Raw genomic sequence first — 15,827 nt, 5'->3', positions numbered from 1 at the left:
TGGCAAAGTAAGCGATTCAAGAAGCTCACTCACTAATTGGCCATGCTGGATTTTCGTACCATTAGAAGTAAGAAATCCTCTTTCTTTCCACAATCGTCCAAAGCTATGTTATATGTTATGTTATGTTATGTTATAAAATTTTATAGAGCGCGCAGCTGCCCCAGCGAAGGGGCGTCCCGGCGCTAAAATCCACAGCAAAGAAAAGAACCAGGAGCGAAGCAGTGAACAAACACCTCCAACAAAAAATTACAGAAACAGATGAGTTTCTATAGCTATGAGCAACGCCAAACGCACACTGGCTATCAGTAAAAACATTCACTCTCTTTCCTTTTGACAACACACACGCTCTAGTCAAGGCTATCAATTCAGCTGCCTGAGCTGAATTCTGTGCAATACGCGCTGTTTCAACAATCGTGTGCAAAGTTGTGACAGCATATGCTGCAGTCGTCCTCCATTCAGAAGCTTAAAGCATGAACCATCTACCCATAGGGTACCATCAGGGTTTGAAAGAGGAGTATCTTTCAAATCAATTCTACCCTTTGTTTCCTCCTCTGTCCTAAGAACACAATCATGCTGTTCTTGATCATCTGTCTCTACACAAATCGGCAACAATGTAGCTTGATTCAATGTGTTGCACCTCTTAATATGCACATGACTAGCCAAAAGCGTCAACTCGTAACCTGACAGACGTGCACTAGTAAGGTGCTGAGTCTTTGCCCTGTTTAATAAGGTACCCACTGCATATGGGACCATCACAATCAATGTATTATCCAATACCAAAATAGCAGACTGTCGGATAGAAACAGCTGCTGCTGCCGTAGCTCATAGGCAACCAGGCAACGCCCTAGCTACCGGATCTAAAGTAGCCGAAAAATACGCACATGGGCGCTGCTTGTCTCCAAACTGTTGTGTCAACACTGACAATGCACAACCTTCTCTCTCGTGCACATAAAGTGTAAAAGGTTTACTATAGTCAGGGGTACCCAACACCGGAGCAGAACACAATGCATCACGCAATTCAGAAAAACTCTTCTGACATTCATCAAACCAAGGAAGAGGGTGTGGTGTATCTTTGAGAGTAAGTGCCAACAAAGGTTTCGCTAGCAAAGAAAAGTTCGGGATCCACTGCCGACAATACGAGGTGATACCCAAGAAAGCACGCACTTCTCTCTGTGTGGATGGTACAGTCATTTGGGCAAACGCTTGAATACGCTCTGGGGTCAATCGTCTTCCCTCCTTCGATAAGAGATGACCCTAAGTAGGTCATTTCTTGTCAACAATACTGCAACTTGGAAGGGGAAACTTTATGATGAAGGTCAGACAAATGTCGTAGCGAAGAAAGAGTAACCTCTTACAAATCTCCTCATTATCAGCAGCCACTAGCAGATCATCAACGTACTGGATAAGAGTAGCACCAGAAGGCAACACAAGAGTATCGAGTTGAGTTTTCAAAGCCTGACTATAAATGGAGGGACTCTCACAATAACCTTGAGGAGCTCGCTTAAACCAGAAGCTGCGGCCTCCTAAAGAGAAGCCGAAAATATACCTACTTTCCTCAGTGATCGGAATACTGAAGAAAACATTCTTCAGATCATTCACAGAAAACCAATCAGTGGAGGCAGGGACCATAGTCAATAAAGCAGTAATGTCCGGAACAACAGGAAACTGTGGTACAACAATCTTATTGACCTCTCGAAGGTCGATCACAAATCGATACACAGGTGGCTGAGAGGAGTCAGTACTCTTAAGAATAGGCAGAACAGGACTCTTACACACATTACCTCTCGTTCATTCAACCACACCTTTCTCAACCAAATCATAAATAATCGCTAAAAGGGCTCTTTCACCATTACTGGAAATTTTGTACTGAGGAATGCGTGGCAATTCAGCATTTGATTTAAGCGTAACAACGTAGGGTGGAATCTGCAAAAGACCAACATCATTAGGACCCGTAGCCCAAAGTGTATCAGGGAGAGAACGCAATTCCAGCGGCAGGCAATCCTTAGACAAATACATCGGGGAGATCACTTTCTTACCCAAGGTAAGATGTACTCCTAACGGAGAACAATATAATGTTGCATGCAATCTTTTCAACAAGTCCAAACCCAACAAATTCTCACCACAACCAGTCGTTGGGGAGCCTCCAATTCACAAGGACTAATAGAAAGGGGCAAAGGACTAGAAACCGGATTGCTAACTGGGGCGCCAGAAAATCCTACCGAAACATTCGTCAAGCCAGACAAAGGTGCGCCAGGGAGTTTAGAGTGCATGATAGAACTCTTTGTTGCATCAGTATCCAAAAGAAAACGTTCTGCCACACCTGATGTAATCACTTCAACATAAGGCCCACTCTGGTCTACTGGAATGGACACTACTCCCTCTCTTTGTCCATGGCTGTTCTAGCTATCATTAAAACCAGCACTCTCGCTTCCAACATAATAATCATTAACGTAGTACTGAGCATACTGGACGTTCGGAACATTCTGTCGGTCAAAATAATTTGCAAATTTCTGGGGGGGGAAGGAACATTCATTCTGAGGAAACCTACCACGTCCCCTACCCCTAGGTACTTGTTGGTAACCACCACGACCTCTCAGACCAGACATACCATTCACACGTTGTAGCAAGACCGGACAACTACTCTTGAAATGACCTTCCTCTTTACAATAAGCGCACTGATTAGGGCCTAGCGGAAATCGCGGAACAAAAGACTCAGGCGTCTGCAATGGTTTCTGAAACTGTGGGGGTTGCTGAAACTGACCCTGATTAGGGTGAGGCGGATAAGCCTGTTGCAAAATAACTTTAGTTTTTAATTCTTTAGTCTTCTTCTCTACTTTATCCTTCTCATCTTTGTCTCTATTCTCATAGTATTGTGCAGTAGCCAATATCTGGGCCGAGGAAGAAACTGCCCATGAACTCTCAGAGTCCTTTAACTTATTACAAAGTTCGGGGAGTAAATTAAAAACAAATTTAACTACGAACAACCTCTGACAAACTTCTGTACTCATGTCCTGAACACTATGATCAATGAATGTTTCTTCAAACCTAGTGAAGAAATCGGACACACTCTCATCTTTCTTTTGTTTGCATGCTGCTAACTTGTCCCAATTCACTCGCAAAGGAGGCATCAAAGTTTTCATTAAATTAACAATCCTACCAGGTAGTTCTGCAACTAAAGGCTCAGGTTTAGCACCTCCTACCTGTCTACCATCTGCAGCAGTAATATTAACCCATGTTTCTCCTAACTCTTGCACATGATCCTCGTGAGGGATATTCGCCCACAAAGGTTGAGGAACTACATTACCCATCAACATATCGATGTCAGCTAAATTCATAACACACGCATCAACTGTCTGAGACAACTCATTGTAATAACCAGCAGGATTTTTACGGGGGTCAGGCAATGTCTGCTTAAGTTCCAAAACCTCTGCTCTCTTCCAAGGGACATGTACCCACACTCACTGAAAATGTGCTGGTGCAGCCAAAACACCATTAGGAACGTCAGCCTCAACTACCTCTCTCCATACTGGAGGAACCTCTCGCCTAGGATACTGCTTCACTTTTCTCCTAACAGAAGGATCAGGTTCAAACAATGACAGAGGTGGAATTCTAGACCTGAAAGTAAGTATTGTCTCTACTGCTACCTCAACATCTGAAGCCACTATCGTTCCCTTAGCAAATTCGGACTGAACATTAATCAAGTCCAACGGAATTGGACCCAACTCATTATCTTCCCACTCCTGACGAACAAAGGTACACATGACATCAAAAACATACCTTTGCTTTGATGCTTCCCACTGTAGAAAAACATCCATAACCGCTTGTAAACCGTACCTGGAAGCATTCAAAACCCATCTACGAGCAAGGAGATCTAACACTGCCCGCTCTTCGGGACCAGGAAGCTGACTACATCTCTGCTTACGTTCAGAAACAGGGGTCCTATTCAGTGACCCAAAGAGAGGAGACAAAAGACTAGCGACAGTTTCAGTCATTCTTTGTTGAGCAGAAGGAGAAGAAGCTGACATAAGGACAGGAGACAAAGTACTCTGCGCATAAGGAGGTGGTAATCTCAGTAGATGCGACATCAAAGGATCCTTTTCAGGGTCTTCAGTCACAGTTGAAAGGGGAGGTGGCAAAGCCGGATAACATTTGTTAATGGCCATGCAATGCTGTCTATCTGACACTTCAATCGCACGATCTTCTTCATCGTCCTTAAACTGCGTAGCGGCTTGCATTACTGACATATTCCTTTCTTTCCTATCTCTTTTCGCTTGCTTAATATCTCGCTGTTTGGCTTCCTTACGCCAAAGGCGGAAAGAGTCAAACATCGCCGGCCGGGCTTTCTTCCTAAATAGCGCAACTTCTAAGTTATCTAAAATATCTGTTTCAAAACTACCATGTGGGGGCCATCGTAAAACACCGTCCTTCCTAGTGTAGCGGACCCAAACCTCATTAAAGGTAATGGGAAGCACGCCATGTTTCGAATAAAGTTCATAAGTTGGAGTTCCAACCGGAGGTATCAGACACGAATCCTCCAATCGGGAATCCCTATTAAGACCACAAACAAACCATTTACCAAGTTTACCAAGACCAGGCATCTTGCTCACTAGTCTGGTTTCAAACTTCAAAGGGTATCAAAAAATGATACACTCGTAAATATACGAACCCCTCGGCTTCGACTATTGCAATGGCCGAATCAAGACCCAAGAAACAAAACAAAGTCGTGGGAGCGACCCACTTATACTTAACCAAAATGTCTGTCACGCCACCAGAAGACCGACTAACGTCTCGCCTTACAAATGGTCACACGAGGGTCCAAGACAGGGCGACAGTCAGGGCAGCAGTCCTTCGTAGCCGTCGGAAACGGGAAGCCTTGCAGAAAAGACCTTCGGTCCACTTTGCGACATGCAGGGGTCGATGGAGTGGGGGCCCTCCTCCAGAGTTTCCTCACGGGGCTCCTCACAATCTTCGGGCTTGGACCGGTACCGCTGAAGTCGCCCCACATTGGGCGCCAGTTGAAGAACCGGTTCAGAACCCAACGGTGCCAGGGACACGCCTGAAATTTTCGAGTTCCACCTGTCTTGGTATACAGAGACACGGAATACTTCTGGGTGGCGTCAGAGACCAAGTATATTAGCTGCAGCTAGTGACAGAAATCCCAACAATACATCACAATGTATATTCCTACGAGACTGTTCAAATTACTAAGGCAAGACATCTCCTTTTATACACCATATTCTCATTATAAATGTACACCCACTGCGCAATATTCTAACCATTAGGGCACATTTTCTAACTGAGTATTACATTAACAAAAACCCAATTTACAGTAACCCAACCCAAAAGTTAATTATTAGGAATGTCCCAAATTCAATCTTTGCAAGCCGGACAAATTTATAATTGAAAAGCACAACCCATGTAATGTCAGAACATAAAGGAAACAGTAATAGATGCTGAACAAGATAAAACATGTGCAAGGAAACTAAAACTTAACGAGGCCCTGAACATTAAGTGGCAATCTTAGACAAGGATCAAACCAAGGGAAATTGGCTTTGCTAGGTCAGTTTCTCTGCAGTTCTTTCAGAGTCGAAAGAAACCTAGTTAATGTATACATGAACTCAGAAGGCCAGGCCACTTGTTCGCCGGGCCTCTTTCACAGGCCTACGTGAGGGCAACACAAAGTGGAGTCAGGCTCGAGAATTACAGAACCTCAAAATATAATTATGATTAATTTAAATCATAACCATAGCTGTACTTTAATTGATTATGTGTTTGACCCTGCATCCAACCCCCAGCCATGTCCTGTGGCCTACTTTGCTGTGGATGGCCAACCTCGTGCTGCACCCAGCTTTAGATCATGTACGATGGATACTTGGAAACATGCCCAGACCTCTGGCCAGGCCCCCCACCCAACCCTTTACAGCAGCCTTCAGCCATGAACAGTGGTTGGTAGGCCGCAGGTCCTGCCTCCAGAGAGACACTGTGGCCTACTTTGCTGGAGGTGGCCAACCCCCACTGCATCGGGTCTCCACCCAAAAGCTGCTTGGGGTTTGGCCAACCCACTGCGGATGTCCAGCCCATTCTTCATTTATTATTTGTTTTAATTTTCCATCGGTACAGCTGCATTCTTGCAGTATTAGTGCTCAAGCGTTACCCCTATGGCCCGCACTACTGTGTGAAACGTCCTCCCCAGCCTGGATACTCATGAACAAACATGTCACAAACGAAGCTTGGTATTACAGATCTTTGTTCCATATATATATATATATATATATATTTTTTTTTTTGATCCAAAACAAACACCAGCCTGCTGCACTCTCGAGCGGGTGCTTCTTCCAGGCGGGGGTGTACCCATCGAACAAATCACTGCTGCCACATTCCTTTCACATTTTAGTGCGAACCAGAAACAGCAATCTCAGGGGGATTATTAAAGCCAACAAGTCTTTATTTGGCAAACCAGCACGGACAAGACGCGTTTCGGCGCTTAGCCTTTGTCAATTGTATATATATAAAACCAAAACTTTCCAGAAGATTGAGGCGGCACAGCACTGCAGGTGAGTAACAACTCTATTTAAACCAAGCAGGCAGCTTAACATCCCTTTGAAGTCCATGACCTGACGCGTTTCGATAACGCTGTTTGCATCTCCTCAGAGGCCATGTCAGCGGAGGTGATTTGTGGCTACCGCATCTCCCCTGCGTGTTTCCGTAATAGGGGGCTTCAATGCTCCTCCTTTAGTGGCAGTTCAATTTTAAATGCACGCTGGGATTTGAGGTCTTATTTTGCCAATTAACGTCCTCTAGTGGATTACCTCCGCTGCAGCTAATTATGGACAATTTTTCACGGCCTCGAGCTTCTGGGCATTTTTTGTTACATATTATGCGGCGGTTCCAGGCCGCAGAGGGATCGCACTGCCCGAAACTAATGGGCATTAGGAGAGAGGAAGTTTCCTCTTTCCGAAGCTGCAGGGCACCCTTAATGAAGCCGGCAGAGTCTCATCCAAGGCTCAATGGAGGGCTGAGAAAAATTGTCATGTCATCAGTGATGTCATTTGAGATGTCATCAGTGATGTCATCAGTGATGTCACTGACCATGTCATGAATGATGTAATATGTGACATCATCAGCAGTGGATTGCGGGTGCGCGATATATAGTTAGTACAACTAACTATATATGGAATTTCAATGGTTTTGTGTGAGTAAAATAAGGTTTTTTAAATGCTAATTCCTAACTATATATGGTCTATAACCTATGGTTTTTTCAGTGAATTTTCAAGGTTTTGTAAATGCTAATTTCTAACTATATATGGTCTATAACCTATGGTTTTTTCAGTGAATTTCATTGGTTTTTTAAAAGCTAATATCTACAGAAGTAAAATGTATTCTTCTTTAAATCCAAAAATATATTTTATATGTTTATTAATAATTTTTTTTTTTATATTTTTTTTGTTTCGCTCCCGGTCCGCTAACCGGGAAGCTTCCAGTTAGCTCAATTCGATTCTGCGATCCCGTCCGCGAACCGGTAACAAATCAACATAGTGACGGTATTGCGTTGCCGCGTAATGCGTCTTATGACGTACTGCGTTAGCGCACCCGGAAGTGCCCCGGGGCGCGGACCGAGGCGCGAAACGCAACTCCCCGGAAGCGATCCGCGGCGCGAAAGCGCGACGTATCGCGTTGCCGCGAAATGCGTCTTGTGATGTACTGCGTTAGCGCACCCGGAAGTGTCCCGGGGCGCGGACCGAGGCGCGAAGCGCAGCGAACCGGAAGCTAACCGGGGAGCGTTCCGCAGCGCGTAACATGAAAGTTAGAGGTCATGTGACTTGTTAATAAAGCTTTTCATTGGTTCATTTCACTTTTAGTTTCATAATTATGGAAGGCTAGGTCAGGTGACCTAAAAATAACACTTTTCATTGGTTGAGAAGTATTGTTTTTTCCAAATGATGAAAACCACTCCTTCTTTCCTCACTCTGACTTTCATTATTGTGAGAGGAAGACCTATTTTGCTTCTTGGAAGACCTATTTTGATTCTATGAAAATGGCTTCACTGATTGCTTCAGCTGGTGCACCCCCACCACCACCTCCACCTCCTCATGGGAAGAGAGGACCACCTCCCCAGGTGGTTATCAACACTGAGGAGGAAGATGAAGAGATGGATGAGGAGGGAGAACAACAACAATTTCTTGAAGAGTTGCCCCGGGTTTCAAGAAAGAAACCCAGTTTCATCTGGCAGTTTTTTTCCATCCCTCGTGGCCAAAAAAAGGTCAATGCCAGATATGCAACATGCCTCATATGCAAGGAACAATTGTCCAGAGGGACGGACAAAAAATACAGCTACGGTAATCATACCATGCATAGGCATATGACGAGGAAACATCCCTTAAATTACAGCCGGGCGGAATTAAGGGATATGATGGACAATCCTCGACCAACTCCTGTGACGAGACCAGCAACATCGGTTTCTTTATCACCAGAGGAGGCACGGGAAACTGTGCCAAATATCCAGCCCAATTTTGGGAACATGATACACTTATGTATGCGCTGTCGTGGATTATTAGCTTGTGGCAACATGAGCATCAATGCACTGAACCTGGCGTATGAACACCATGATTGCCCTAACCGCCCCCAGTAATTTTTTTTTGCTCCTGTTGAGCCCTTTTCAACGCCTGTTTTTTGTTGTTTCCCCCCCCCCAAAAAAACCAAAAAAAATATAAAATCGTTCAAAAAATACAAAAAAAACAAAAAATGTTCAAAAAATACAAAAAAAATATAAAACAACAAAAATCTTAAAAAAAAAGTTCTTTTCAGAACTACCTTCCCTTTCCAAAAAAATTGCTAGAATGTTTAGCACTCTGGCAAGCTCTATTTCTTTTGGTTCGCTTCCGGTTTAGCTTCCCGGTACGCGTACCGGGAGCTAACCAAAAAAAAATTTTTTTTTAAAAAAAAGAGTAAGTATAAGGAAAGTAAACAGAGAGTGATGTTTCAAGAAAGACAGCTATAGGGAGTAAAGAAGAGATACTATTTAATAGATCTATTTACCAAAGAACAGACAGAAGAAGGAATAATTGTGAAAAACAAAATAGATAACGAAGTGAAAGAAAAACAAGCATTGGCATAGCCAATAGGTATCGACTTTGGGACCTTCTAAGTCTTTAGTTATGCAGCATAATATCCTTGGTGCAGCAACATCAACTGTTGCATGGCTAAACACGTATAAGGTCCCAAAGGCGAGACCTATTGTCTATGCCAATGCTTGTTTCTTAAGTAGAATTGCAATACGTATGGCTCTTCCATGTAAAAAAATCTTATCTTGTGCTCTAAAGATTGCTAAAGTCTCGACAGAGAACAGGCTAGATTGTAAGTAGGGTAAATTGCGCTTGGTGATCTGTTTGAGGGAGCGTCTGCTTTGCCTGGTGTCTTTGGAGAGCAATTTTGATTGTTATACTGGACAATATAGCCCTAATGTAAATAACATAGGGGCATATTATCAACATAGGCAATAAAAGTTTTGCAGCTTTTATCGGCAGAAATGTGTCGCTAAAGCTGCTTTTGCGGCAGAAAACTGCCGCTAAAGCAGCTTTTGCACCAGTTTTCTGCTAATAAAAAGAGCAATAATTTTATTGGCTGCATTCATAATATGCCCCTTAGTGTGCTTCAACTACACAGAGAAAGCATTATGAACAAATAGTGATACAGTGATCAGTCAAAGACACTAAGAGTAATAGAGACGGAGTGAGTGAACAAGAGTGAGGAACTATGAGAAGAGAGGGACTGAGAAAAAGAGTGGAAGGAGTTGAGTAAGTAGGTAATAGAGAAAGGAATGAGGGAAGTAGCAAAGGCAGGAAACTGAGGATTAAAGAAATGAAGCAGTGGAACTAATAGTAGTTCAATGTGATAGAAATGTAACGAAAAGAGTACAAAATACTTACCTTATAATTGTCGTTAAATTCCTCACTTTTTATTTTTATACTTTCAATCTGTGAAAGAGAGAACAAACATTTGAAAAATATAAAAACATGTATTAAAAAATTACAAAAGACAAGGGCAAAGATTGAAGGACAAACAGTTTTTCAATAACTTTGACACTTATAGAAGCTACACAGTCCTAAAGATATACATTTTAAACTAACACTATCTTGATGCAGATGAAGTGAGGCCTATCTTAAAACATGGTGCATCTTTTGCATTGCTGTTGTCTCAGAAAAGTGTCGCAAGACACTAAAATTTAAAATAATTGCTTCAGGATGCCAATAAGATGTCTACTATCCAGAGTTTTGTTTCAGGTGAGGCCTACTCAGGGTTGCAGATGAAATTTCGAGTTGTTGAAGAGAATAGAGGACATAATACATGTGAAGGTCTACCAATGAAGTGAGTCATGTCCACTGCAATCTTCAACAAAGTCCAAACCTCCTATGTTTCCCTGGACAGACCTAAACTTGATCTGCACAATGTGATTCGTAATGATAGGAAACACACATGATGTAATTGAAATACATGCAATTTATTTTGCTCATTTCACAATCACATCACTTGTGTTTCCTTTGCTTATTTATCTCATTGTGCATATGTAGTCTAGCATATCAAAGAATACGCAGAAGTGCAGCACTGCATGCAACAACTTTGACACTTACAGAAGCCTCACCTTCTCCATGCCTCCTACACAGTTCTACATATACATCATAAATGCAAACAGTACAGAATTAATTATACATGTTAAATGGTTTATTTTTGCTGTTCTCAGAATGTATCAAAATTCACTAAAAACAGTGACTTGAAGGTATTCATCATGTAACAGCGGGGAAAAAAAAACACAATCAAAATGATTGTGTTTAAAAAACCCATACAACATCAGAAATTAAAAATCAGAACTCCTTAAAGTTAACTTACTTTCCAAGACGTCCAAGGATGTCCTATGAATAGCTTACACTCTTTTGTGCTGTTATTACTTTCAGCCCGCCACTTTCTGAAAGAAAATCTCCATCGTTTTTAAAAACATGTTACATACAATAAATGACTTCTTGCTCTCTACCACAAGATTCCACAAGGCCAAATCTTGTCAGAGCCATGTATAATTCTTGAATTTCTTGTTAGCCAATCCCATCATTTGGCATTCCCGCAACTTTCAGAATTAAAATGTTGAAGATCATTTTCACAATCCTGGAATAGTAATATCTTCCCCTTCTTGCTCAGTCATGTTCTACATTTCCTATGACACTGATACTGCTTAATATGAAGCAGACTTACACTACCTCTATGACTACAACAATTATTTAATTCTCTACATCACTTTTAATCACAAAGCAATGTAAAACAGTAGACAGCATTGCAGACTTACATTCCCTCTACTCCATGTTTTGATTGGCTGCTTCAATTAGCTTATAAAAAGAAACAGTTTTTCTGAACTCATTCAAAGTGCACATATATCTCCATGATGTCCAGTCCTATGATTAGAAGTTATGTCTCTGAACTACACTTATCCTCAAGGCCAAATTGTGTAGGAGCCATTAGAACTTCTTGAAATTCCACAGAGCACATCCCGAGATTATTTCCCTAAAATTTTGGTTTTAAAAACACCAGGTAAGAGTTTTTAAGGTCATACGGCAATTTTTTTTTGAAAATTAAAACAGAATCATTGCAGAATGACCAGCCATTTCTAGACTTTAAATAAGCTGTGTAATGTCCTGATGATATTGAAGGGCCGTCATGATATATAATTGCTGTAGTTACAAAAGTCCTTCCTGATATTGACAACTGCGAAGCTACAAATTTTTTTATTAAAGTTGTCAATTTTGTTCCATCAGGCCTACATCGTTGGAACATTAAAATGACGTACTGGCCATATGTTCGTATAAATAATGTGGACATCATTTCAGATTTACATTGGCTACACTCCATGTTGTGATTAGCAGCTTTTACTAGCTTATTAAAGGAGACTGATTTACTGTCTGGCAAAGTTAAATATATAAATCTTTCTGAGTCTACACTAGTAGTACTTGATATCATACAGTTCTCGCAGTCATGCTGCCATTGATAAGAAAGCCCAAACAGCTGATCTACATCTACACCTTCAGCATGTAATACATCAAGCATATACATTAAAAACTCCTGACAATCTTGCTGAATATTTTGAGAGAATTGTGTTTGGCCTGAACATCTGTCTAACAGATTTCGAATTTCAGACACACTTTCTATGTTTCTTCTATCAGTGGTACATTTCTCTAACACAGAATTTAACAAACCGCAAAATCTTTGATCAGAATTGACCACAATCTCTTCTTTTACATTTTTTAGAGAAAACAAAACATTAATTACTACATTAGCATAGCAGTTGACACCAGAACTGTTTTCAAACTGAAAACCAACAACATCTTCAACAGAATCCTTTTTGTTTCTGCTTGTAATTTTAGGTTCATTCACTTTTTGTCTTTTTGCTATAACCTCCCCAGTATTGTTCTCATTTCTTCGTTTCCGGCCTACCAGACGTTTCTCAAACAAAGGAAACTGAGGCAAATGTGGCACATACTCTCTTCTTAACCTATTGTATTCCTTAACACAATCTAGATCTGCACAAATGTTTGTGACATCACACTCAATCAAGTACAATCCCGATAAAGTTCTAACTCGTGACAATGCCACATATGCCATACCCTCCTTGAACACAGAACTGCCAATATTCACCAATGCACTGTCTACACTTAAACCTTGCGATTTATGGATTGTCACCGCATATGCCAAGCAAACAGGAAACTGCTTACGGCGAACATATAAGTCTTTTACAAGCAAAAATCTAGCAGAACAACGAGCAATTAGCTGTACTTCCTCAATGCCATCAAATTTAATTTTTAAAAATTCAATTCCATCTCTATTTCTGTATTTCACAAAATCAACAACATTACCCATTGATCCATTTACCAGACCTCTTTCAACATGTAAATTCCTTCTTAAAATTATACGGCAGTTCAAGCACACATTCAGAGTCTTTTCAAAACCTGCAGTTTTAGATATACTCTTCTCTAATGAATCCAATTTTGTTTTCAGATTCTCAGACAAAATAATTGTTGATCCCATATGCTCTACTCTATCAATAGCTTCCAGTTTCACAATCTCTTGCTTTTCTAAATGCAACATTTTGTTGTTAAATTTGGCACATTCTGCAAGAGTTGGCATCAAACATATTCCAGATTTCTTTTCAGTAATTTTCTGAAAAATATTCTCAGGCACAACATCTTGTTCTGGATATAAATTTGACAGTAATCGTGCATGTAAAGCTTCTTTCCCATGCTCGGTCACTTTTCCAATTCTAACATCTTGTAGTATAGTCTTGTAAACTTCATCCTTCGCCTGACGCATATTTTCATGCAGTTCAGCATAATTGAAGTTTAACCATATATTGACGTTGCCAATGCTGCCTAGGCACTTCCTGGTATCTTCATGCGTGAGCATTTTGAACACGGGTTGCCCTTTCACTGGTGTCAGCTGCAAAAGATCTCCGAAAACAATGATGTGTTTGCCACCAAATAACACATCATACTCTGTTTTGAGAACTTCTTGCATCCTCAAATGCACAAAGGCAAGCATGACATTGGAAACCATGCTTACTTCGTCAATGATAAGAAGTTTCATTTTCCTCAAGATTCTTGAAACTTCAAAACAAGCATCTCCAGATAGCTTGTGATATTCTAATTTGTTGTCATGCTCCACTGGCAGCATCAGTAAACGATGTAAAGTAATCCCTTTAATATTATGTGCTGCCAGTCCAGTTGGAGCAGTGACAACACAAGACAGCGATGACTCTGTCTTTTCCTGCAAATAGCATGAAATTGCTTTAATGAGGAAACTTTTTCCAGTTCCCGCTTCTCCACTCACGTACAGTCGGACAGGCTTCAACGACGTACATGAGCACTCTTTCTTATCATGACTTAATCCATGATCAATTTGCATGGTAACTTCGTCATATATTTTCCTCTGCTCAACGTTGAGTTGCCTTTCCAACTCTTCTAAGTTAACCGCATCCTCTTGAGCATGTGCCATGGCTCTTTCCACTTCATTCATAGCAGTGGCAGCTTCATTTTCGATAAGAGGTCCTCCTAGTGGATCCTGACTCAATGAAGCAGAACTCTGACTGTCCTGAGAACTGTCTCTGGCAATCTCGGCTGCAATTGTTGCTTCCTGCTCAATTTCCGCATTCAACATTTCTACATATTTGGGAAAAGCAGGACATTCTATGGTCTCCTTGGCGGCATTGAAAGAGTCTTCGTAACAGAGGAAATCTCCAAGCAGTTCCTCTTCTGCACGCCAAGGCTTGAAAAGTTGCAAAAGTGCTAAATAGAAAAACTCCTTTTTTTCAGGAGATTCGCCACTCAATTTTCGATGGTTTATCAAGTGGCATTTTCTTTGCTTGACCAGACATCCCTCACTTCCTATTACAGCATACACTCCTTTCTCAGTATCTTCTTTGATGTTCCTCTTGAATATGTAATTTTGCAGAACCTCATACAGACAAACATTCTCGAGGTGACTGCTTCGATTTGGATAATATGTATCCAACATGTTTGTCTTCAAAATGTCGGTACTGTTTGGCTCCTTTTCCGCCAAATACTCAATTTCCCGCACAGGTTTCAGAACTCTATTACGCGTTGCAGCAAGACCAAGACTCGCCCAAACGATACTCCTGGACTTGGCATAGAGACTTGCTGAAGACAACCGGTCAGAACATTCGTACGCTCCGATTTCTCGATGCGACAACATCTTCAGACTGAAACTGTACAACTTCTTGCTGAGGCTCTTTTCATGGGAAATGTCCTCCCACATATCCTTTAATTCTGTCTTCTCTTTTTTGGTGATGTAAGACGTCACATACCGAGCCACAGCCATACAGTTATCAGCCACAAACTGTATATCCATGTTAGCATTCCACATGGACAAAATCACCGGGTTGTAGTCGTTGATGTACTTGGACTCTTCGTTCCTCTTCAAATTGTATGTGTTTTTAGGTGATTTCTTCATCACATTGTGTCGCAGCGAAGACATCAAACTGTTTACTCTTCCTTTAGAAATCACCGGTCGTGGAAAGCCGAAACGACATTTGGTGTAGAACTTGTCTTTGTTTCGGAATTTACGTCGGCAGTACTTTCCACATCGATGGCTTTGGAAACGCAGAACTTTTTCTCTTAGGCTTTTCTTCTCCTTTGCGTTTGGAACAGCACACGTAGAATACTGTTGGATGAAACTCATCACTGAGTCTTCTGGATCCGTTCCAAATTTAGGTGCATCCTTGATCCACAGCAACATATGTATATGAGGAGCACCTCTTGCTTGGTACTCCTTTCTCCAGAAGAAATCCAACACCTCTCCAAGAGGTGGATTCTTCTTATTCATGATGAAAGACATCATAGCTTCAAATCTATGATTGAAGTACCTACATACATTGACTGGATCCAAAGAGCACAGTTCTCCGGGTGTCTTGAATTCGATGTTATCTACGTTAGCATTTGCCTCTCGTAGAAATTCAAGTAAGTCTTCCCAGCCATACTCGGCACAGCTCAGAGTGAGGAACCATGTGGGAGTACCTAAGTTCCTCAGCATACATTTTAAATCACCATGACGACGGTACCAGTACTCATTAGTACCACGCTGACACGCCATGAGATTAATCAGGTGAGAATCCAAAATACTATCTTGGACATTCACTTTATCCATTAAGTCACTTGCAGAGATGTTTTGCATGTGTATACCACTTTTCAAGATGTGGTTCACTGCATATGACAGTCCAGACAGATCGCTTTCAAACAGGAGATGAAACAAATAGGGAATGCATTGTCGAAACCTAG

The sequence above is a fragment of the Lissotriton helveticus genome, chromosome 1_1, assembly GCF_964261635.1.
Source record: "Lissotriton helveticus chromosome 1_1, aLisHel1.1, whole genome shotgun sequence".
NCBI classification, from domain to species: domain Eukaryota; kingdom Metazoa; phylum Chordata; class Amphibia; order Caudata; family Salamandridae; genus Lissotriton; species Lissotriton helveticus.
The sequence above is the reverse complement of the archived record's forward strand: the minus strand, read 5'-3'. Positions refer to the sequence as shown.